Genomic DNA, 25,262 nt, shown 5'->3' with positions numbered 1-25,262 from the left:
ACTCGATAGCCCACTTTAAGCCCGCAAAAGTAGATACTTGATAGTAAACAATGAATTAGATGTAAGGGATAAAAAATGATTTCCCATGGCATTTGAGCAACACAGAACACAGACTAGGAGTAAGGCTAGGCAGGCCTCATCTCTCAATTTCTTTTTATTTTTAAGTTTGACTTATGCGTGTATGAATACAATATCAGATTTATGAATAGGACTGTAGTACTACATATTTGCCTACTGGCTTCTCGAAAGCCCTGCCCTTTCACTGAGTTTCTGTCTGCACGAGAGAGCCTTGTTTTTAAAGAATGAGTGTCAGTTATTTGCACATTTAATATTTTGCCATCTGAAGATAAAACATTTCAGTACTAAAGGTAATGGAACTGATCAGGAGAATACTACTTTGCAGGAAGGAATAGTTCCAGACTTTAATGGCACTTTCTGGCTTTAATCTTAATAACTAAGAAAGTAAATGACACATTTCTTATTAATTGTTTTCACTGTTTGGGTAATATACATATTTAGCGTCCTTAAGGGAACATTTAAATTAATTGACTCACTCTAATCTGAATTATGTGTTTTAATTTGTTTAAGGTTGTTAAAATAACTTAAACTGCCCGGGTCAGTGTAATAATTAAAATATTAGCTGTTTTTGGCTGAAAGTGTCTCAATGTAAAAATGTCTAAAAATAGAGTGGAGGTGGATTGGGCAGTCTGCAGAAGAAAAAAAAAATCTCAGTTAAGCCAAAAACATGGCAACCAATATTTTCTGTTACAAAAATATTTTAGATCAAGTTAGTTTTTAAGAAAGCTGTCCGAAACTGAAATGAATAGAAGAAGGTCTGTTTATTCACAGGGCAGTAATAACAATGCCCGCAGCACAAAGCACACTCTTTTCACTGCCCAACCCACTGCTTCTGATCCTTTCGGGAGCCAGCTGAGTCTGCCAAGCTGGGGGAGGAGTCAGTACCCGGTTCTGTTCTGAGATACTAGCCTTCACCTTCATAAGGCTTGTCAACAACAAAACGCCAGGAAGAGCCTTTTCAGGAAACTGATTTCAACTGTCCACTAGAGGCTGTAATGAGACCAACAATGTCACTTTAGACCAACCTGGGGTTTTAAACTGTAGCTATCATTGCGTTTTAAATGAAAAAAAAAAAAAAGAAAGAAAAAAGAAAAAAAGTTGTAGAACCCAGTAAGAGTGAACAGTAGTAGTTTTTTGTTTTTTGGTTTTTTTTTTTTTAAATAGACGTGTATATGTGCATGGTATTTCAAAATGTGAGAAAAAAAAATGATTTCCGGGGCTCTCCACCTAGTTGTTAGCATGCTTATTTTTATTTCTGTAGCACGTTGGCTCTACGATACAGTTGTTTAAAAGCTGACACATTTCTCTTGGTGATTCTGTATCCTGCTTCAGTTGGTGACTAACTGTTAGGTCATAAGGAAACTCAGCCAAAGGTTTCTCCAACACAGCTTACAGTCAATAGTGGTGGCTTCCAGGGAGAAACTTGGGTGGAAAGATCATGTTTCTAGACACTTGGTTCTAAGCACCTGAAAGAGGTCAAATGCCGCCCCGACACCTACTGGTCTTCCAGAATTATCTGCAGCAAGGAGAACGCTGCACCGAGCTCCCTCAGCATGGAGGTGCCTTCGCTTTTCTCCAGGCGCCACACCTGTTGGCAAGGGGCACCCCTGCACGGAAGATTCCTTCCCACCGAGAGCTCACACCTGGCGGTGGTACACGCGGAGGGGGCGGGGTGGTGGGCCGCTGGGACCCGCGCTTCAAAACTGAGCGCAGAGGAAGTTCCTCCGCGTGGATTCACGAGAACTGCCATCTGATGCTCGGTTTGCTTTCTGTATCTCCTGCACTGGTTACCTCATTTCCGATTAAATTAATGATCCCGAATTAGCTGCGAGAGGAGTGCGCGGGTCGTCTTCCAAGGCTGGGGCCGGGGACTTCAGTACCCAAAGCCGATTTCCAGACCTGCAGAAAGCGAAAGGGGAGGTGGGGGTTAGGGAGGGCCCCCGCTTTCACAGGCAGGAAAGGTGACGGCGCACATGCAGTCGCGGGGACCCTTCAAACTTTCCTGAGTTGCACGCACAGGCAGTCCCCGCAGCCCCGCGGTCCTGGTTCCGGAACGAAACCGGTTTGGGGGTTAACGTGCACGACAATCCGAGTCAGCCCTCTTAGACGATTCTCGGCGCGCCCCGGACGAAGGGCACGTCGGGATCACACTTGACCCCCCCCTCCCCTTCCCGGGGTGGGTATTTCGCCGGCTACGAGCTGAAGCCCGACACCCCTCGGAGAGTCCTCCAGGGCGCCCTGAGTTGCACCCCGCTGTCGCTCCGTCCCCTCCAACTAGGTGCAGGGACCCGGGGAGGCGCGCGAGGACCGACCGGTCACCGCTAAAATTACCTCATCGCTCCAGCTCCCCGCCCCTTTCCCAAACCTGGAAGAAGCGTCCCCTCCGGCCGGAGTCGCACCCCCCGCCCCCCGCTCCCGAGCCAGTCTCGGGCCACGCGCCGCCTCCCCGGGGGCCGCCGGGCCCGGGCAGCGCGCAGCCAAGGGTTAAGGGCGCCGGCCGGCCGGCCGCCGCGCGGTGCGCTCGCGGTGCTCCGAGCCGCTCGCCCCGCCGCCCGCCAGAGGGTGCCCCCCCACCCCCAAGTCGGATCCTTAAGCTGCGGCGGCGGCAGCCAACTGCTCCATATTTGGCTTCTATTACACATTTACATACTGGAGCGAGCGAGCGAGCGAGCGCGAGAGAGCGCGAGGGAGGGAGGGCGGGCGGGCGGAGGGAGGAGGGAGGGGAGGGGAGCAGGGGGGGTAGGAGGAGGAGGACGAGGAGGAGGAGGAGGAGGACGAGGAGGAGGAGGAGGAGGAGGAGGACGAGGAGGAGGAGGACGAGGAGGAGGAGGAGGAGAGAGCAGAGTATACCGCAGACATCATTTCTACTACAGTGGCGGAGCCGTACAGGACCTGTTTCACTGCAGGGGGATCCAAAACAAGCCCCGTGGAGCAGCCGCCAGAGCTACAGCAGCCGCAAGACACTGTTTCTCTCCCTCTGCCCCCCCTTCCCCACGCAACCCCAGATCCATTTACACTTTACAGTAAGTGGCTATTTTTTTTCTCCTCTGATTCTCTCTTTCCCCTCCCCCATCCCCTTCGCCCCTTATTTAGATTAAAATTTGCCCCTGCCCCCGCTCTCCAGAGAGGGGCAAAAGCAACAACCAGCAAACAAACCCCAAACCCCAGTCGCCGGCACAGAAAACAGCTGGAAGAGGAGCGAAGGAAATCGACGCGTCGTGTTGTGTTGTGTGTGTGTGTGTGTGTGTGTGTGTACATACAACCCTCTCCCGCTCCAGCCTCCCGGGCCGACACCCCCGCTCGGGGCGCAGGGACTGACGGCAGGGGGCTGCCGGGCCGGTGGGCGCCCGCCAGGCGAGGGGGCGCGCCCGGGCTGGGGGTGCGGGCGCGGGCGCGGGCGGGGAGAGCGGCGGCGGCGCCCCGCTCCGGCGGCTGCCGGTCCGGCCGCGAGTGCGGAGAGCCGCGTCCCCCTCCCTCGAGGTGGCGTAGGGGTAGCGGCGGCGGCGGCGGCGGCGGCGGCGGCGGCGGCAGCGGCGGCCGGGGGTCGCGCGCTGCCCTCTCCTCCCGCCGCCCCCTCCCCAGCCCTCTCCCCACGGAGGGCGGCGGAGCGAGTGGGTCTGGAGGAGGGCCGGGCTTCCCCGCGGGTGGCCGCCCGGCCTCCGAGCCCGGGGCGGGGGTCTCCCCGCGGAGGCCGGCCTCGCCGGGTGTGCGGCTGCGGGCCGGGACTTTGCGCGCGGCCGGGCGCCGGGCGGTGGGAGCGCGGGGGGCGCGGAGGGGTGGGCGCGGGGGGGAGCCGACGCGCGGGTGCCGGCGGCGCGGCTGGAGCGGCGGCAGCGGCCCTGCTGTCGCCGCCGCCGCCGCCGCCGCCACTGCCGCCCTGTTGGTGCGGCCGCTTCCTGATCATGTGCAGCCGCCGCCGCCCGGAGCCGGCAGCCCGCGAGCGCCCCAGCCCGGGCCGGCGCCCCCGCCAGCGGCCGCGGCAGGAGCGGAGGAGCGGCGGCGGGCGCTGCCCTGCCGGCGCGGGGAGTGAGCGGCTGCGCGGCTGCTGGGAGGGTGAATGAAGCCAGGAGGAGGGGAAGGAGGAGGCGGCGGCGGCGGAGGAGGCGCTGCGGGGACTGGGATGCGCCCTGGAGCCCCGCGGCTCGTTCACTCTGGGCCGGGCCGGAGACTCCGCCACTCCCGCGGCCGCCGCCGCCGCCGCCTCCTACGTGGTTCCAGCGCTGCGAGCAGGCCGGTCCCGCAGGGGGCAGGGAAGGGGCCGGCCGGGCGGAGCGAGAGGTGAGGCGGCGGCGGAGCGCGGCGTGAGTGTGAGTGAGTGCGTGCGCGTGTGAGTGCTTGTGTGTGTGAGTGTGTGTGTGTGTGTGTGCGCGCGGGGGGGGGCGGCGAGGGCCGTCGCGCTGGGGAGCGGCCCCTCGGTGGCCACTTGGCTGACTCTGCGGCGCCCCGACCCCTCCCCAGCCCCCCGCCCTCCGGCCGCCTTCCTAAACTCCGGGGCTTGTGCTTTCATTTTATTTCCGACCACGTAGGGGGCTGACTGGAAGCGGTGGAACAATTCAGGTTTTCTGGGGAGATTGAGCAACGACCTTAGTGGGGGGTGGAAGTAGGGTGGTGGTGGAGATCTTGCCAGAAAACAACAACCACCCAAAAAAAAATCAGTTTCCAAGGACCGTGGGGTTCGGTTCAACCCTGTGGCCGTTCTGTTTTGTTTTGCTTTCTTAGTATATAATCGTGCAGATAAGAGGGTAATATAAATACTTCGGGAGATTGGGAAATTGCTGAGGAGTAGTAAGGGCAAAAAAAAAAAAAAAAAAAAGCCAGTCGGAAGCTGGTTATATAATGCGCGATGTGGCTAACGAGAACGGCAAGCTATTTTTATTTTGTTTACCGTATGCTGTGCAGTAGGGACTCCTCCAAACTGGTTCTGTCCCCGAAGAGATCCTTAGCTTCCCTGCGAGATCCACAGGATACAATTAGTAAAATTGGAAGACCCTAGTACACCCGCAGAATAAAAACTACCGCCTTAGAGTGGCCTGCTCCCTGCACACCCCTTCGTGCATGCAGGGAAATGTGTATATGCAAATAAGCTCTCCTTTGGCAATCTAGTAGTCACATCTCAATGACATTTGTGTTTTGTAATGCAGGCTGTTCTTAATATTTAAACATTGTGGGTACGTATCGCACAGAGCAGTGGGTAGTTACTTGATGGTTATTTTTAGGCATAGCTAGTTACTTTTCCAACCCTGTTAGGGAAGCCACTTCTCTGTGGGTTTCTCAGGAGTCCTGCAGTTCCTAGAAGCCCCCCCCCCCAGCCCACCCTGGGGTTTATTTGTAGTGGGGTACTTGGGTTTATTTGTTTGTTTGTTTTGGTTTGGTTTGGGTTTTTTGTTTGTTTGTTTGTTTTTTGGTGGAATGAAGCCTAACCACCAATCCTGCACATGAACTCCTGGAAAGGGGTTGCACCCTAACAGCTAATGCTGTGGCATTTAATCTCCTCCGATTGTCCTACGACTGTGTGTGCCTCACTCAATATTTTAGAAGCTCCGCAGACAAATGGGCTTGGGGGCTGCCTTCTGAGTACAGCGGAGGGCGAAGGGCTCCCCGGAGCCTCCTGGCCGAGGGTGTTACTCATCCTACAGATCCGTGTCAGGGGTGTAGGTTTTCCCTGCACTTACTCTGCGGATCACTCCTGTAATTAGATCGGGCTGTCATGGCAACAGACAGTGTGCCTCGTCCATTCAGGTGGGTTTGTCTTGTGCCTGGACCACTCCAAGTGTTTCATGCACGGTGTTTGCGCCATCGGGGAGGACGGACTTCACTCCCTCAGTTGAGGCGTCTTTCAGTCATTTGGCTGGGAGACACCGAATGAGACCTCGAAGCCACTCAACTTTTGTAAAGGAGACCCACAAGCTGGTCTTGCTGGGTACGGTATGTGAGCGCCTCTCCCACACGGTGAAAGGGGGCCTGGCAGGCCTGCTGATGTTGATTGTGAACAGACCAACAAGTATTTGGTACTTGTTAGAAACCTTTCAGAGCTTACTCAAGCCACATTTCTTTTGCAGTCTGGTGCCTTTGGCCTTGTGGGTACTTAACCCCTTCGAGGGGGAGAGCGCCGGTTCCTTAGAACCTATGGTGTCTGTGGCCAAGGACCGAGATTCTAAAGGGCTGATTCGGTGGAAGTTGTTTATTGAGGAATGATCTCTCCGTTGTCACATTTCACAACTTCACCGTTAACAATAGCCGCTCTAATACCAAAAAATGGGACTGACTGGAGGGGCCATTCTGAATGGGTGTGTGTTTAATTTGGACTTCTTGGCCATCCTTAGTCTTCACATCTGTAAGTTCCAAGGTTCTTCTCTCAGGTGAGGGATGATAGAGGCCTAGAGCTTGGGGACTGACGATGGGTGATGCTTTTACACAGGAAGCAACTTGCACTGTGATATATAATTTAATGAGCATTTAATAATTTAGAGAACAGCCACTCTCCTCTTTGCATTAGGACACCCCCTCGTCAGGTTCACCAGGCAACGAAAAATAATAATCTTGTTGCCGAAAAATAAAAAGGAAAGGAAAGTAAGTAGCTTTGGTGGCTGAAGCTTTTGGGGCACAGGTGAGCCACCTGGGGTGGGGAGGTATTTTAATAATCTTCATATAGGAAAGAGAAAGTGATTGAGAATAATAATGTCTTGATTTGGTCGTTATCCTGCCAGAGTCTGTTTCAGTTTTCAGTTTTATAGCCCCATAGCTAAATGGGTAAATCCTTTTTTTTTTTTTTTTCTTTTTTTGCCCTGGAGCTAGGATTTGTTCCCCACAGGGGGGTTTACGACTTTCTACCATTTAGTGAGTTTATGTGGTTGGGAACTTGATTGTGGCCTGTTCAGATCAAGTGCTTCTGTGGTTAAAACAAGCTATTTCCCCCTCCAGGACGTAAATAGATAGGAAGCAAGGATATGGAGTAAAGCACAGAATTCAAGTTTTACACATTTTGGAGGTCCTGGATTATATTTTGCAATATGCAGAAAATCTCTTGCAGTAGAACGTGAATGTGTATTTTTGAATGCAAAAATAAGTATGAAAATGTACTTGATGGGAGACTATGAAAGTCAGTATTTTCCTCTCTAGATTTCGTTTTAAGAGGGTTTGGTTCACAGAAGTGATACTTTGTGGGGAATATTATAACTAGGCTCCAGGACCTCTGAATTGTCTTCTAGTCTTAGAGTTGCAAGGAACACTCTTAGCCATCAGATTCTATGTCAAGTGCCTGTCGAAGGCCTTACATTTCATTGTCTGTGAGTCCTGGGAAAGGCCAGCCTTAAGAGATTATTAAAACATTAGTAAACACATTTCTATGACTCCTGTGTTTGTTGTCATTACAGAGTTTAAGGACTCACATTCCTTTTGTGTAATATGCCTTTATTTATTTTTTCCATTCTGAAATGTCAAGAGGATTTTACTTGTGCACTTACCTTGAATGACAGTTTCTGATGACTAACACGTCGTAACAGCAGCTCATTTTGTTTCCTATTAGAAGTTGGTTGATAAACACATTTTATTAAAAGCCTAAAAATTAGTGTAGGAGTGAATGTTAATTCTTTCAAATATAGCTGTGAGCAGGTAACCCATAGCTTCGACTCTGAAAACTGAAATAGTTGCATACTAATGTGACAGGTAGGAGGCAGAGTGGACACCGTTTTCAGGGTGGACATAAATAATTTGATTTCCATTGCTTTTTATTTTCAGAGTTTGTTCAGTAATTTGAAAGATTGGCTTCTGTGAGAGCTTTAGACATGGACAGGCTTAACTGCTTCTAAGAACAGACTTAGTTCCGGTCATACTTCCAAGGTTATCAGAAGCAAGCCCTCCTTATTTTGTAAAAGCATCAAGAATAATACATTGTAGATATCTCAGTAGAGAGAATCATTTCTGTCCCAGGGTGTTCCATACAGGACTGCCCGTTTTTAAGAATGAATCTTGCAGTCCTCAATTAATGCTGTTCAAATTTTGGTTTCATTGAATTCGGTTTAATAAAATACTCACTCAACATGTCTTTAAGGGATGATATAATAATGAGCATACCGAATGCTGTTTTAGAGAATATTTTTAAATGTTGGCTGAAAGCGTTGTCATTGGATCAAGGTTCTGCAGAAATATATATACGTGCTTAAAATTGTAGGAGTGATAAAAAGATTTAGGTAAATCATCTCTATTTGTGGAGACAGTTTTAAAAATCTTTTTTCCTGTTTCATAATTTATGTATTTTTGTCTTTATCAGTGTAGTAATATATTTTGTAATCCTTATACATAGGAACTTTCGGGCTAGCACGCTATAAATGTTTGCAGCGCGTGTTACCATCCCGAATGTAATGAAACCCGTTTGGAATTATTACAGAAAAAAAGCGACAAGCATTATGTTTTCCTTGATATGGGTGACGTTAGCAGAAACGTTTCATTGATTTTTCTATAACTTTTAATGCGTACCATTTGTGGAGTAATGAAAATGCAGTGGTAATTGCCATAATGTAAGCAAAAATGGTATCCTACCTGAAAATGACTTTTCAGAAAATTCACTGGAGTGTAATCAGAATTTGAGACTTAAGGGGGCAGAGGTTGCCCTAATTATGCTGTTTTGATTCAGGCTCAGAGGAACTCCTTACTCCACTTAGGGGCTCTTTAGCACGACATATTTCGAGGGAGTTATTTAGCAGAAGTTTTTAGTGATAATCGTCTTAGCTGCTAACCTATAAGCAATTTATCTCCTAACATGCGAAGAAAATGTATTCTTCTGTCACTGTGTATGGCAAATTGTCTTTTATTGCACCCTTAGATTTGGCCTACCCTCCCCGAATTATCTATATTATTTACTGTATTTATTCATCTATTATTTTCTCCTTACCACCCCATTAGTATTATTTAGGCCATCTATCTTGGTAATCTTCCTCTATAAATGGAATTGCATTATGTAGTTCTGCTATGCTTTTAAAATATTAAGTATTCTGTGTTTAGTGCATATGTTGTAGGAAATGTTCTATAGGCTAGTATTGGTTGTGGTTTTTTGTTTTTTTGGGTTTTTTTTGTTTTCTTTTGTTTTTTAGTAATTTGTTTGTATGTTCTTGCAATGAATCCTCTCTGCCTTGCTTTTGTTCTGTGTTTCTTCCCCCTGATTGAACAGCAAGTTACGTGAACTCTCTTAATTCCTGTAACTGGTGTAGCAACACAAATACTTTTGAAATAAGTAGGCATGCCAGTGTGAGAGTAAATTAATATTTTACAGCATTCGCATCATGCTTGACTGTCCTGTGCACTTCGGCAGAGTAGGAGGAGACTGTAATTTGGACTCTATAAAGCCTTATCTGCCAGGTGATATGCAAATAGGACTGTGTGCACACACACATACACCAGCAAACACTCCACTGTTAGCTCATAAAACAAGTGCCGCCCGCCGGTCCACGGTGCCCGCACCTTGTTCAGAAATGATCATCCCATATGTTTTTTTTTTTTTTTTTTAAAGATTTATTTATTTATTTATTTATTTGTCAGAGAAAGAGAGAGAGAGAGGAGCGAGAGTGAGCACAAGCAGACAGAGTGGCAGGCAGAGGGAGAAGCAGGCTCCCTGCCGAGCAAGGAGCCCGATGTGGGACTCGATCCCAGGACGCTGGGATCATGACCTGAGCCGAAGGCAGCTGCTTAACCAACTGAGCCACCCAGGCGTCCCGATCATCCCATATGTTGATGCTGTGTGCGAAGTTACTAGTAGAAACAAGGAAACAGTGACTGCGGAAGGGCAGATAGAATGCCGAGAGCCTGTTTTTAACTCGGCCACCACCGACTTTCGTAACTCACCGAGCTTCCGCGAGGAGAGAGCCTCGGTGCAGTCCTCCCAGAGCTTCCAAGACGTTGTAGTCTAGGACAGCTTCCCCGTGTTCTCTGGAATCACAGATGACATGTGGAGAAGCCAGCGACTCGAAAACTTCCTTCTTTTGCCTATCAGTCCCCCGGCATGTAGTACATGCTTAAGGAAATACTTGCTGAACGGATTCGCGAGAAGTAAGGAGGCTTTGGCTACTGTTTGTTACTTTGAAAAGTGTTGGAAAGCGATCGAAATGATTTTCCTTTCCAGCTGGGCTGTGCTCTTAAAAATAGTGAGTGTGTATGGATGAAAATAATCATGACTACGGAGATGTGTTGCCATGTACCCAGGGATAATTGGCTCACTTACCTGTTTACAGATTATTCACATTGGAGATTGTGTTCATAACTCCAGAATAGTTTCTTTCTGACATCCAGCATAATCCTGGGCCTCCTCCTTCCTACTGTTACCTGGCGTGGGCTTAGGAAACCCAAACTAAATTTAAAATCAGCCCAAACAAATACACACACCAGCTCCAGTCATCAAAGACGGAAAATCTGCCTAGCAATGACTAGTTGGGGGGTTAGTTTATAACTGTGCTTTCTGATTCTTTCTATCTCATGTGGGCAGTTGGGAATGACCAGTATCTAAAAATATTATTTTGATAGGGCTGAGAACTCTGCTAGCAGATCAAGTCTTCAACTTCTTCCATTTCTGTGCATAGGTCTTTACCTCACAAAAACTACTGCGAGCACCACGCTCCCTGATGGAAAGGTATATGGAAGATTCGTTCATTCTCCTTTCATCCGTTCGCACATTCACTCATTCATTATACAGTGGATGATTTTTCCTCAACCGTTTGCAAGGCATTGTGGCACAATGAACATGAAATAGACATGCATTCAAAGAAGCAATAATTTAAAATCCAGTGGCAAGTCCAGTGAACATGTGCATACTTTCACAGTTTTATTCTGCATTTGATACATTTTTCTATCCCATTCGACCGCTATGCTAATAACTGTGCTTTTTTTTTTTTTTTTTTGCTTTTTTTTGGGTGATTGTTCCTGAAGTTGCATGTTGATAGTAGTACATGACATGTGAAAATTAGACTTTGGCTCAATTCATATTCAATCCATGCCCATTTCACCTGATCTCCCTGTGATTACCAGCATGTGTTTATCAGATGATTGGTTAGAATCATTAGGGAAAAGAATGACAGTCCCTGGCTCAAACAGGGCGGCCAAGCTCTTCCTTTGATTGAAGGGAGGACGTGTTTGGGGGTGGTCTCCCTCTGAGCCCTGTGGACTCGAACCAGGCCTGCCTTCTGAGCTGGCTGGTATCTGTAATTCTCATAAGACAAAATGCACAATTTGATGTCCTTCAAGTTTAGATTTCCACATCCTTAAGGTTGGGGTTCTTTTTGGAAGCCGTTTGTCCTGGTTTTCATTTTGGATTTCTTCTTCTCCCCCTCCCCACCCCCCACCGCCTTGACTGCTACAGGAGCCCCGAGCAGCAAGTCACCAGGGTGATCGTTCAATCCGTTCAAGCCTGGGATTCCCGTGTCATCCTTGCAAGGCGGTCCCCTCCCCCACGGCCACTCCAGGGAAGTGGTCACGAATCAGGTGAGACTTTGGCTATGCTTGTCTGGTTTCCATCCGAGGATCAAGGCTGACCCGGAAAATCACCTCGTGCCCACGCTTTTGCGTGGCGTGAGCAGACCATTCGCCGCCACTGCCTTTGCAGACTGCATTCTGAGGGAGATTGAGAAATTGCCAAGTGCGTTTAAAAAAACAAAACAAAACAAAACGTGGCTTGAAGTGTCTCTCTTTTTGGCTTAATTGAGAAGAAAGTGGTTCATGAAGAAGTCTGTCTGCATTTGACCTGGTGACGACTGGCGTTTGCTTGTTAGACTTGAGCTGACCGTCTTCGTTGTCCCCTTTTCCTTAATGTGATGAGACCGTTTTGCTGCCAAACTGTGACCATAAGTGACAGCTTTCGTGTCTTAGGTTTCTGTCGTAGCGTGCTTCAAGTGTAGGGAGACAGAGGCCTGTTTGTTCAGTGGCAACTGGTCTTTGTCGAATCTTGAATTTCTTGGTGTCTGTTTGGATTTTACAACTTCCTGATTGCCTCACGTACAGTAAATTTTTCTGGCCTGGAGAGTTTTGCAGATGGAGAGTGTATGTGGTGTTGATGACTCATGGCTCTGTACTGAGAGAGGGCAAGAGGATCCTGCCTGCATGAAATCGGGAGACATGGAAGTTAAAAGTTGGGGCGAGAGGGCTTGGGAGCACGGGTGTAGGCAGCCAAAGGGGATTGTGAAATAGATCCCCTCTTGCTGTTTACTTTGGGAGCGGTCCTGCTGGGACCTGTGGAAATGGACTCCTTCAGAGGTTCCCAAGCTTGGCTGGGCAACAGAATCACCTGGAAAGCTTAGAAAGAGAGAGAGGGAGAGCGAGAGAGAGAGAGACAGAGAAAGGACTTGGGGCTCCACCTCCTCAATCAAAATGAACCTTTAATGATCTCTTGGAATTGTGCTACTGCTCCACGGGTTTGGAAACTGCTGGATTGGGTGGTCTCTGGGCGGCTCTTCCCAAGTCATGTTCTGTTTCCTTGCTTGGCGAGACACACAGTCTGCTGTTATCACACCTCACGTATAAAATTCTCGGTGTGCAACTCATTTGTTGCAGGGTGGCTATTTGCTTTACCGGAATGTTCCGTCGAAAAACGATTCACCAGCTTTCTTTAAGTAAAGGGCTCCCCTTGTATACCTAAGATGGAGTTTGTAAGTGAACATCTTATTCCCACGACATCTGAGCCACGAGCATGGGGCTCCGGAAGCAGCCTGTCTGCTTTTAGCCCCTGCAGCTGCCAACATGTCCTGGGGAGTCCTGTTAGCTTTCTGTGCCTCAGTTTCTTGATGAGTAAGGTGGAGATAAGATTAGAACCTTCTTTGAGGGCTGCTGTGAGAACGGCGTGAAATAGTGTGTGTTTACGGAGAAGGAGGGTACCAGCGTACGGTTTGTGATCTGGGAACATAGGTTATCTTTGTGCTCGTGTAATTTAACCTCTTGACAGGATGATTACCACGTTCTTGCTCTGTGACGGTGGCTCCTGGACCAGACATGACTAGGAGCCAGCAAATACACCTGTACCTTGGTCTTTGGACCGGCCCTATAGACATTTGCAGCTGTGCAAAACAAATGAGCCTTTTATTTATTTTTCTGAATGCTGCGTGAGTCTGTCTCTCTTGCTGCGATAGGGTACATACAGAGTGTTTTTCTCTTGTTGCAAGGTGGGAACTGAGAAGTTGGGTGCACAAATGAAGTTATTTGTGGTCTGAGTGAAAAGAAACAAAAACTGGAGTGACTCAAGCTCAAATTTAATGATTCAGGAAGGGTAGCCGGCAAAGTCCTGCTTGGGGGATGGGGCGGGGTGGGGCAGGAAGGCGTCCCGAACATTATATTCTTGAGAAATATGGACCTGAGTCCTTGACATTTTATGGCCAATGGGTCAGGGAGGTGTCATTTAAAAGGAAATAGAATAACCCCACAGTTACATGCCCAGGTGAGCTTCTTAAGGTCTGCAAGTGTCAGCTGACTGGCCAGGGGTGAGACGCCTCCCCACCACTGCCTGTCTCTTGGGGGTGTTACCATTTCATAGTCTGGGCAGAAATCCTCAGGTTGAAGTTTCGGGGGCACTTGTTTCATTGCATACGTGGTGAATACACGTGCACCTTTTTTTTTTTTCCACCTGTGGTGTTTAAAAGAGAATTTCATTGTGAAAACACAAGCAACGAAAGATCCTATCTTTTGGCCAATAGGCACAGCCTACTGAGAAGACACTGAGGTTTTTATAGTATATTGGGCAAGTCTGAGTGTCTTATGAATACGTATTGTATTACTGGCAAAGTAGTGCCGAGTCACCTTGAATTCTAAGCCGCTGACATTTTCTGTGACTGCATTTAAAGGAAGCGTATGAGCATTATCTAAACATTTTGCAGAAATAATGGCCTCCTTAGAGCGCTCACAATTGATGGTTAAACGTGAGCAGGGAAATAGTATCGTTCGTGCTGTACTCTGTTAGGTTCATTAAGGGTTTTTTCTTTCTTTTTTAATTAAAACGTAGGTTGCAAGTATTTCTGGTTCTACTTATTTCGTAAATACGATAGGGCTCTAGCAAAGTTTCGACCTAACTTGCTCCCAGGCACCATCTATGTAAAGAAATGATTCATTCATTTATTCACTATGTCTTTTTTGAACTACTACATGGTGCTGTGGGAATGCCAGTGAGTAAGAGCTTCCAGAAGGAGCTTGCATTCTTCGTGGTCAGGTAGGGGAAAGAAGAAATGCCCGGAAAGAACTAATACAAAGCAGAATGGGGTGCGTTGTCCTTACTGGGGTAAATTCTGACACTGAAGGAATTCGGAATGACGCTGAGTGGGATGGTGAGGAAAGACTTGGAGGAGGGATCATCTGAGTTCAGCTCTGAAGGCTGGTTAGCATTTCTGTGGGAAGAGGTTGATGGAGCCGGGAAGACCGTGTAAGTGGCTGGGACGCAACCAGCGAACGCCTGGGATGTAACCCACGAGGCCATTTTGGCCGGAGCACAGGTGCCGATGGGCACCTGAGTTGTCGATGGGGTGGGAAATACACAGTTGCTGAGAGGTCGGGTCTGGAGATAAATTTGGAGGAGTCACGGACTTAAAAGGGGTCTTTGCAGTTGAGCTGTGGGTTTGCCCAAAGTTTGCCAGACGGGGGGGCGGGGAATGACTGTATTTCAGGGCTGACATCAGTGGGCGTGGAGTACCCGGAGGGAAGGTGAGCGGCAGTGGAGAGGAGCTGGGACATTGGCACAGCGCAGGCTTTGTGTGCTTGGTCTGGGGAGACCGAGGGGCAGGGGAGGCTGGTGCCAGGCTGAAGGGTGGCTGGGCGGGTGAGCGGGTCCTCTCCCTGGAAGCTCAGTGCCGAACTGCAGCTCAATGAAATCACATTGAAACCTTTCTTCCTTTAAGACCTTAAAAAAAAAAAAAAAAAAGAAAGCAAGAAAGAAAGAAGGAAAGAAAGAAAGAAATCTGAGCTAATTTTAGCTACATCTAATATGTGTGTGTATGAAAATGAATGCCGCTTTTGAAATTCAGTGTGCGCGGTATCTCTTTCCATTTCAATAAATGATCCCTCTATTTTCCTCTAAACAGTTTTATTAAGATTTTCAGTGAGGCCCTGTACGTATTAACAACAGTTCCAGCGTTTCCTTTGATCTTTTCCACCGTCGATTTCTTAATCTCCTGTGATAGGCGTAAATCACCTGGTGCCACCCACTTGACTCTGGAGCAGTTGTTCATTTCGGGCAATTTGTTTTCTGTCCTTGGATAGAGCGCATGAACATGGGTGTGTTTTGTAACTTTAAAGGCTTTCCTGGAGGCTTTTCATGGAATCTTTTGAATGTGACGTACATACAACACACACGTGCGAGGTGTGGCTTTCTGGGCAATTTGGTTTCTCGTTTATACTTTATTAGTGAGCCTTGACTCTAGGATGAAAAGAGGCTGAGGCACACGGCTCAGAGTGAAGGGGAAGGCTGGAAATTACCTGGTTGCATGTCTCTTGGTGGGCAGTCTGCTTTAGTATAAGTAGAGAAAATTTGCAGATTATTGAAGATTTTTTTTTTTCTTTTTTGGACCCGGGTTATTCAGATGGCTTGCTTTTATTCCCCAGACTAGCTCAGAATGAAGCAGTGACTTCTCCACCTTCCATGAAAGACGAGAAGGTGAGGACAGGAGCCGGAAGGATGGAGAAAACACCTCCAGGGGCAGATCATTCTGTCTGCACATGTTTACCAAGCATCTTCTGGTGAGAGGCATTGTGCTAGCTAGGCCCTAAAGGATTTATAGAGCCGGTCAGTCGTTCACACTCACTGTGTATTAACTCATTTAATCCTTACTGCAGTCCTTGGAGGTAGGCACTCTCAGTACCCACTCGGCAGATGAGGGAAACTGAGGCACAGAGAGGAAAAGTAACCTGCCCCAGGTTGATCAGCGGTTCAGTGGGGGAAGTCAGGCTTGGCTCCCACCCTGGAGCCAGGCGTTGTCTCTCCAGCCCGGAGCCCTGTCCGTGAGAAGCTTACAGTTGAGTGGAGAAGGCAGGGCGTGTCTGGGAGTCATGTTTAAAGCCTCACGGTAGACATGCAGCATCCTCGGGGAGGTCCAGATCGGGGAGGGGCTTGTGCATGCTGGGCCTTGCGTCTGGGTGCTCAGCCGTCTGCTCGGAGTCGCACACAGGCTGTCCTTGAGGTGTCACCTTCCCTCCCCTCACTCTTCCTCATGCCGCCCCGAGATTTCAATAATTATTAATTGAAGAAAGTGATGACAGTGACAATACGCTTATCGGTGTTCCCCAGGATTGGCTTCAGTTGGGCTCCAAATGACATTGGGCATCAAGACGATGAACTTTTGACTCCCCCGAGAGCTTCCCTGGGTCATTGCTCAGCTGACAAGATTTGGCAGATGATACAGCCTCCTCACGGCTGCAGCTTGCTAGGTGGTGGGGCTGGCAGCGGATGCCAGCCCCAAGAACAAAGCGTGCCCGGAAATGGGGGCACACTGGGGTTGGGGTGGCTGTTGGGAAGCCTGGGTCTCCCGTCCCCTCCCATCCCTGCCCCTGCCCCCCCCCCGCTGGGTCTCTCATTTTCTCTCCTCCTCTGGATGAGTCGATGAATCTTTAACCGACTCACGTCAGACAGATAGAGAAAGGATAAAGATCACTTTTCTCTTAGGCTGCTTTGGGGAGACTCGTCTGTCTTTCTTAGGTTGAATGAAAATCACAGGATTGAAAAAAAAAATGCCTTGAGAGGCACCGTCTCTCGCTTTATAGACACGGAGAACACGGGAGGACTTGGGTTTTACTATCCGTGCGCTAGCCTGGCAGTCCCAGCCTCCATCCCAGCTGTAATCATATGTGATGCATTTTTATTTACAGATTAGGAGGCTCTGACTCTGACATATGAGTAACCGGGAAGCTCCTCCCTCTAGCAGTCGTGTGTCATCTGCTTCAGAGAACTAATTGCTTGGCAATTCCCCTTTGGTAATTCCCTCTTTATTTTCTGATGAGTTACTTAACAGTGATGGGCTTGTACGGCAGAGCGTGGAGTTTAATGTGTGCTCCAGAAACTCCCCTGTAGGCCTGGGGGATATGTTTTTCGAATCTTGTTTGGCTTTACTGGAGGAACACTGAAACCATTATATATATGGCCTGTTAATATTTCACTCAATACGAGGTTAAACCCAGAGCAGGGTGCAATTTTCCAAAAGAAATCAAAACCAGGCCTCTTTTTTAAAATGTGCCCCTGTGCATTTGAAAATTATTAAAAAGGAATTTAATATTTATAGAATGCTTAATGCTCTTTTAAAAATCTGATTTCAAATGGAGTAGCTTTCCAGGACGAGGCAGAGGGAGGGTGCTGCAGTGGGCAGCAGAGGGACAGCTTGTTTGGGGACTGAGTTTTTGTTTTCTGAACTACTGCGAGGGGACTGGGGATGCTCATTTTCCCTTGCCGAGCCTCAGTTTCCCCGTCTACAGTGAACAAGGTGACGGAGGACCCGATGGCTCGGCCCCTTCTCAAACACTGTGCAGTTCCATGAACAAATTTTATTGCAATCCTTCCCCTTGGCTCCCCTAAGACCTTTGCTCTGTCAAACATCATTTGCTGTTGTTTGACTTTGTTAGGTTTTGTATTTAATTAGAATTTACATTTTTAGCTGTTATTGTGTCATTATTTATAGAGTATGTCAGAAGCGGTGCCTGCAATCATTTATCACCCTATCTATATTAGGTTCATACCTGAAGACCTCTTCTGTCCCTTTTTACTGTTTTTGCTACCATGCCCCAAACACCGCCCGTTTCTGGCTGGAAGGAATCTCTCAGCTAATTGGGGAATTGATTTTTGCAAGGAGAGTGCAGAGCTCCGCTCTCCTTGCTGTCATATCAAGGGTCATCTTGTGCTTTTAATTTGCAAGTAGAAATCCTTTTGATGTCATTTGGTTTTACCTGCACATGCTGGGTGGCGTCGCGAGATGATTCCTTTCCTGTTCTGCCTCAGTTTTCCAGTCCGCGTGTGCCGCATTAGCTTATCTTATTGGTTAATTTTCAAGTAGTTCCTATGATGTCTCTTGATCCATTACTGTTTGGTCTCTTTAGGCAGCTAGTACAGACAGGACAGGTGACAAATCAGAGTGTTGTTTTGTTTGCCTCGCAGGCAGAGGGGAAGGGAAGAAGCCCTTCTCAGGGTGGGTGCCAGTGAGCTTTTGAAGGCAGAGAGGTTGAAATTTGAGCTCTGGCTCTGGCTCCTTAGGTGTGTGAGCCAGGCCACATTTCTTGAGTCTGTGATCCTCAATGTCTGCATCTGTAAAATGGGCACGATGACAGCATGTGCCGTACAGGGTTGTTGGAAGGATCAAACGAGCGTTTACCACGTATCGTGCACGTGGGAGGATCTCAATGCATAATCAAAAAAAGAAGGGGAAGGCATAGAACTTAAGAACTGGGGGAAAAAATGAAAGCAGAGGAAAGGGCTGTGTGTTTGGAGGTACTTGGGGTAGGAGGAGTCCCTCAGGGCTCCTTGTGGTCAGGGTTTGAATACCAGATGGGCCTTTGCAACTTGGGAAGGACTGTGCACCCTCCGCTGATTCAGGAGTGATGTTCTCCACCAGTCAATCTGCCCCACAGAACAGGGTATTCACTACAATGTGACTGATAAGAATGCTACATTGTGAACGTCTCTGGCCTATACATCACAGCAATAAAAGAAAACCAATCAAAGCAAAAGTTCCCTCTTATCCTGCCATACCAGTTGGCAAATCACGTTCACCTCTGTGTGTTGTCTTCTAGTCCTCGATGATGTAACACGTAAGTTTTTTCAGTTTTGCTTTTTTTTCCATTTAGCATAAAAATTCTCTTTTTGTAACCTAGATTTTGCAGTCATCATTTGCAAGGATTATGCACTGTCTTATGAAGTTGTTTTACCTTGATTTAAGTTTTGTGTTACATGTGGACATTTGCCTGGTTTCTAGTTATTTACTGTTATTTCTTAAAATTTTTATTATTAAAAAGATTTTTTTACTGTGGGTTTTTAAAAAAGATTTGTTTATTAGAGAGAGAGAGAGAGTGTGTGTGTGTGTTTGTGTGTGCACGCGGTAGGGAGAGGTAGAGGGAGAGGAAGAAAGAGGATCTCGGTCGGACCGTCCTCTGAGCACATAGCCCCATGCAGGGCTTGATCTCACGACCCTGAGGTCATGACCCGAGCCAAAATCAAGAGTTGGATGCTTAACTGACTGCGCCACCCAGGCGCCCCTACTTATTTGCTGTTATAAAGCAGCAGTGGATATCTTTGTACACTTAAGTATTTACTTAGGTTATAGTCACAGCAGAAGGCTTACATAAACTGCCATGGTGGGGGAGTGACTCTGAATTGCTTTCTAAAGGGCGTATTTCCATTGCTACTAACAATATGTGAATGTGTCTTTCTCCGACCTGATTAATTGTGGGGCCTATTCTTTTTTGCATACTTTAATAGACTTTTTGGTTTTATTTTTTATTTTTCTTAAGATTTTATTTCTTCTTCTGAGAGAGAGAGAAGGACAGAGAGAGCACCAGCTGGGGGAGGGGCAGAGGGAGAGGGAGAAGCAAGAGCCTGATGTGGGACTCCATCCCTGGACCCCGGGATCATGACCTGAGCCCAACACAGATGCTTAACCAGCTGAGCCACCCCGGCACCCCCAGCCTTCGTGGTTTTAAACTTTGCATCCCTTTGATCCCTCTCAGAGATATCTCCATATATGTTTATTTGCTAATTTTTTAACAATTAATTTAATTTAATTAGCAAACATGTATGTTTATTTGTTAATTTGCTCATTTTCTTTTACACAATTAACAAATGGAAGTCTTGATACTTCCTAATCGGAGTATACGAGCTCTTCCTGTGTTCTAGACCTCGGTCTTTTAATTTATTTTTTATTTTTTTAAAGATTTTATTTATTTGACAGAGAGAGGCACAGTGAGAGAGGGAACACAAGCAGGGGGAGTGAGAGAGGGAGAAGCGGGCTTCCTGCTGGGCAGGAAGCCTGATGAGGGTCTCGATCCCAGGACCAGGATCCGATCGTGACCGGAGCCAAAGGCAGACGCTTAATATCTGAGCAGCTCAGGTGCCCTAGATCTCAGTCTTCTTAAAATCCCATTCGCTGCAGCCATTTTCCCGGGTCTGGTTTTCTTTTCCTTCGATTGTATTACTTTTTGGCGTGTGGAAGTTCGGGTGTTTATAGGATGTCTGAGGTCTCCTCTGTGATTGTACCCAGGGCCAACCTGGAAGGGAGTTCGCATTCTGCGCCGGCCAGCAGCTTTGCTGGGCATAGTTCTCACGCTCCTCTACCCACAGCGTTCCTTGGGAACTGTTCCCTGTTGAAACCCTATGCTCGCTTACTGCCAAGGGGCCCCTTCCGCTTCTCCTCCCACCTGTTTCTGACTCTCTGCCCTTCACCCAACCTGGGCCAGTTTCCTAGGGTCTCCTATCCCCACCTTTGGGGTTCTCCACCCTCGGCGGCTGACCCGTATTGCTCTCATTAGGCCCCACCGGGAGAACCGTGCTGGCCGTCCGGCAGCCTCCCTCCCGGGGACCTGAGCGATCAGTCAGGAGTTTCAGATCTGGTGAAATTGAACTGTTATCAAAGATCCTGGGTTGGGGTCTGATTTTCATCCACATCGGACTAGAGACGCTCACTGCTACCCTGCTTCTTTCCTGTTTCCCCACTTCTCTGGAGAGGGCTCTTTGGGCAGGTGCTTGCGAGCCGTTGTCTAGGTACTGAGCTTTGGGGAAGGCTGGCTGAACCTGGGCTCCTGGCTCAGCAGGGCGGAGAGGTCTGGGATGTGATATACATGCCCTGCATTCCCTCCCCAGATGTCCCCTTGCGCTGGTCCAACCCGTTTTCCTCTCCGAAGCCCGAATGCATGTTTCTTACGACTAGAGATCTGTTTGCATCTGTGCTCCTTCACTCCTTCCCTGGTTTTTCATGGGCCTCAGGATGAAGCCCACAGTCTGTAAGCTGGCTCGGCAGGCTTGGGGGACCTTGCTTATCTCTCTGACCCCTTATCTGCTGCCTCTTATTTGGGTAACTTCAGTCACACTGCATTTCCTCCTGAGAAGCCCCCTGCGCCCCAGCTCTGAGGCTCGCTGCTCCCTTCCCTCCTCCCTTCCTTGACGGTCTACCTGCTCGCCGCTATCTTTCTGGCTAACTTCACCTTATTTTTAAAATCTCAACTGGATCTTTTCCCCAGGGTTATAGGCTGCCAGTCTGGGCTCCCAGCACCCTGTTCTCCCCCTTTCATAACACTTTGCAATCCTTTTTCGCAGCTCAGTGACAGCGAGGACCCCTTTCCCCGCCACCCCCCCCCCCTTCTTGGCATTTGGCATCTAGCAGGCCCCCCGTGGATGATACAGACATTTCCCCAGTGATGTGAGTTTTTCGGGTACACACTGGATGTGATTCCATCTGTTAAGGTAGACTGTGACACGAGTCACTGTGGTCCGGAACCAGCGTGGGGCCTAGTGGATGCTGGATTTGCCCAGTGATATTTAAATTTCATAGTACCACACTTATCACCACACAGAACACTATTATTATAGAAATTCAGTGCAGGAAAAAATTGCTTTGTTTTTTAATGTCTAAAACGGCCTTTCTTGGTCTTGAAAAAAATCCTGTTGAGTTTCGAGTACATAAGTGTTCTTAGGAACACAGCCATCATGTTGAATGAGTGAATGAATTGGAGAGTCACCTCAGTAACACCTGTCCTCTGGCCTTATGTGCTCTTGTGACCCCAGTCTCCAACGCAGGTAGAAGTTCCTGGAGAGAGAATTATCTCAGGAGATTATTTTACCTGGAAGAGAGAAGTTGTGGAGTCCTAAGCGAGGTTGGTCACATGGAGATAAAGCCCCCCAGGGACTGGGGAACCCTGAGCCATCCTCTGTGTAACCCACCGTGGGGGGAAGGTGGACAATCCACCTGTGATATTTCTGGGCCCTTTCCGGGTGGCCACCGCCTCCTCTCTCTTGCATCCGAGTTCATCCAGAAGTTGCCTGTTGGTGGCTGCTGAGGTTACCTTTTCTGGGTCCAGGGTGTTCATTTGTGGCCATTGGTGTGAGGAATGATACGCTTCTGACAGAGATTCCGGGGGATATGGGGAAAGGTATAGAAGCTGAAACCTGCCCCCCCACACCATGGGATGCCTCACCCCCAAAAGGGAGTGCCCAGAGCCCTGTTCCTCTTGCTCTGTTCTGGCAAGTTCCTTCCAAGTGGGTGATTTTCTTTCTTTCTTTCTTTTCTTTTCTTTACTTTTTCTTTTCTTTCTTTAAGATTTTATTTATTTATTTGACAAAGAAAGATCACAAGTAGGCAGAGGGGCAGACAGAGGTGGGGGCTTGGCCGAGGGTGGGGGGAGCAGGCTCCCTGCTGAGCAGATAGTCTGATGCGGGGCTCCATCCCAGGACCCTGAGATCATGACCTGAGCCGAAGGCAGAGGCTTAACCAACTGAGCCACCCAGGTGTTTTCATTTTACCTCTGGATCTTCCTTGGTCCCGGCAACCCAGTCTATTGTGAGGTATGACCTCAAGCTGAGGGTTTTGGGAGGGGGGAGTGGAAGGGAGAGACAGCCTTTCTTTTTCTTTTCTTTCTTTTTTTTAAGATTTTATTTATTTATTTGTCCAAAAGAGAGCACAAGCAGCAGGGAGAGGCAGGCAGGGGGAGAAGAAGGCTCCCCACTGAGAAGGGAGCCCAGTGCAGGACTTGATCCTAGGACTGAGCCAAAGGCAGACCTTAGCCGAGGGAGCCACCCAGGTGTCCCGGGACAGCCTTTCTGTAAGGAACTGAGAAAAGATTGTTTACCTTTGCTGCTTCTGGTACCGTGATCTGACACTTTCTGTAAGAGGAACAGTTTTGTTTTTCTTTCATAAGAGGTCACAGGCCCATAAGACAAGTTTATTATTTTATTGACAGGAGAAAAGATGATCTGGTTATTTATTCAGAAATCTTCTTCCATAAAACCTGGCTTTCGTTTGAGGTTGAAGGGAATGCGGTGAGAGCATCTAAGCCCCAATTTTGCTGTTTTATATTCGCTTTCCGGTTCTAATGAAGCCTCTGTCACCCTTTGTACCTCTCTCTACTCTTTGGAAGGAACAGGTTGAATCCTGCCCCCCCCCCATTTCGGTGTTTTCCAAATGAACAGCACTATTTAAAAAATCTGTGTAAATCAATAAAAAGGGAGGGAGAAATTTTTTTTCCCCCTTCCTGCAAGCTTTGGATCCATTTTCGTCAGCCTAGAAATCAGACTAGGCCAACGGGAGGAAGAAGAGGAAGAAGCAATGTTAAAATGAAGGAGGCTTTTCCCAGTGTGACTTTAGGACGTGGGTCTTCCCAGTGGTAGAGGAAGCTTCTCCAAACAGAACAGTACAGTTCATTTCCTCTTCAGGTCCTGCAGAGACAGTTATTAATCTGTGGAAAGGAACAAACGCTAGCTGTTGGTTATTCTGCTATGCAGAGAACATTCGGTGACCTGAGTAATCTCAGGGTTTCTGTGTCTAAGTGGTGCGCTTTTTACTCTTTGCCCTGAAAACTCAGGAAACCATTTCCTTAAAAAAAAAAGAAAATTTTTTTTTAAGCTTTTCCATTTAAAATGTGCAGGTCGGGACGCCTGGGTGGCTCAGTTGGTTAAGCAGCTGCCTTCGGCTCAGGTCATGATCCCAGTGTCCTGGGATCGAGTCCCACATTGGGCTTCTTGCTCGGCAGGGAGCCTGCTTCTCACTCTGTCTGCCTGTGCTCTCTCTCGCTCTCTCTGATAAATAAATAAGTCTTTAAAAAATTTTAAAAAATGTGCAGGTCTTCTAAGACTTTGCTGGGATGAAAAGTCCTATGTTTCCTTGCTTCTCTTGCAGGTTAGTCAACACTGCCCATTTCTGTCAGGGATCTTTCGCTGCCCGAGCCTCTGATCTAGTAAGGACAGCCTTAGAAAGCGCGGTCATTTAGACCGCGTGAAGTGGCTGGTGTGTCATGGGTCTGCTGCAGCTGCTAATAGCTATCATGGAATTCGGGGTGCTTCAGATAAATTGTTTCCCTGGAGAGTCACAATGACTCTCTGCGTGGAGAGGATGCTCCTCACTTGCCCGGGGAGGAAGCAGAACATAAGAGGTTGACCGACAGGCTGGGTTCCCGTGGTCAGAGCCCATGTGGTCAGTGCCATGAGCCCGGCTTTCTGACTTGGAGCTCAGCCCTCTTCGCCATCACCCCAGGAATTATGCAGTTGGGTCTCTGAACTTATAGACTGAAAAGTCGTAACTCTGCTTCACCGACGTGGCCCGACGACAGAGCAATTTTGAGATGGAGCTGGGAAGGTACGAGAGGACAGCCCCTTGAATATAAATATATATATACAACTCCTGGTTACCTGAAATCATTTCCGCATCAATTTCATGAGACGTGCACATAGTGCCCCAGCCTACGCTTGATGGATGGTGCTTTCCCTTTTGCATTCACTGTACCTTTAACGTGGAACTTTCTAGAGCTGTGTTTCCTTTAATGCATCAGTGTCAGCCGAGCCAGGAACATCAGGACATCAAGCTCATCTCCTATATGGAATTTTGAAATCAGATGCCATCCCCTCAGAGACTGGATGGGCAGGCATCACGCTCAGATCTTTTCCGTGCTGTGGTGCCCACTGTCTTTCTGCTGGACGCCACGGAGAGGGTAGAGGAAACTCACGCAGCCGCCTACAAATCCGACGGCTACCTCCTGGGCCGGCCAGAGGCAGCAGGGGACACTGAGCTCCTTTTCATGATGCGTATCTACTGTCCTGCGACATCTAGAGGTCAATCATTTAGTAAAAATCGTCATCTGTCTCTTGATGCCGGGAGCTTCTAGAATCACTACGATGGGAGCCTTTTCTTTCTTTGCAGAAGTAATTGGGTGGCTGATGCCCAGGCACTTGGCTTCAGAGATACCTGGGATCTGATTCACGTGGAGATTCGACTGCAGCTAGATTTTATGTGCGGAATCCTCATGAGCCATTCTGCAAACACGATCAGGGGCATCTCTCTTTTAGGCCTTCCCCGCACCCCCCAATCTCTTCAAGGCTTTTTCGCAGGAGCCAAGACGCTATAGCCTGGCGGGGGAGCTTTGCTTGGTGACGGAGTAGCTAAGAATGTTTCTCTCTAACAGGTCACAGAGAGTGCTGGTGGACATCTCTTCTTGCCCCAAGATCTTCGTTGGAAGTCCACGGGACTTGGTGTCTTTGCCGTTCAAAGTAG

At 48.3% G+C, this 25,262-nt stretch overlaps 1 protein-coding gene across 8 annotated transcripts in view; it reads left to right on the top strand.

Annotated features, from left to right (window-relative positions):
- The first annotated feature begins 2,902 nt into the window (after positions 1–2,902).
- ATXN1 (ataxin 1) overlaps positions 2,903–25,262 on the top strand; it is a 395,770-nt gene continuing 373,410 nt past the window's right edge. For 2 of the 8 annotated variants that reach the window (XM_080806347.1, XM_080806344.1), the window contains exons 1-2: positions 2,903–3,101; positions 11,423–11,544. The gene's annotated coding sequence lies outside the window, so the exon portion shown is untranslated. Of the gene's footprint in view, positions 3,102–4,146; positions 4,357–5,701; positions 5,818–9,776; positions 10,120–10,590; positions 10,697–11,422; positions 11,545–25,262 lie in introns of those variants that run through there. The other 6 variants (XM_080806349.1, XM_080806345.1, XM_080806346.1 and 3 more) reach the window with 6 other exon arrangements.

Source organism: Martes martes, assembly GCF_963455335.1.
Source record: "Martes martes genome assembly, chromosome: 6".
Taxonomy (NCBI): Eukaryota; Metazoa; Chordata; class Mammalia; order Carnivora; family Mustelidae; genus Martes; species Martes martes.
Note: the sequence above shows the minus strand (reverse complement) of the source record. Positions and strands in the feature narration are given on the sequence as shown.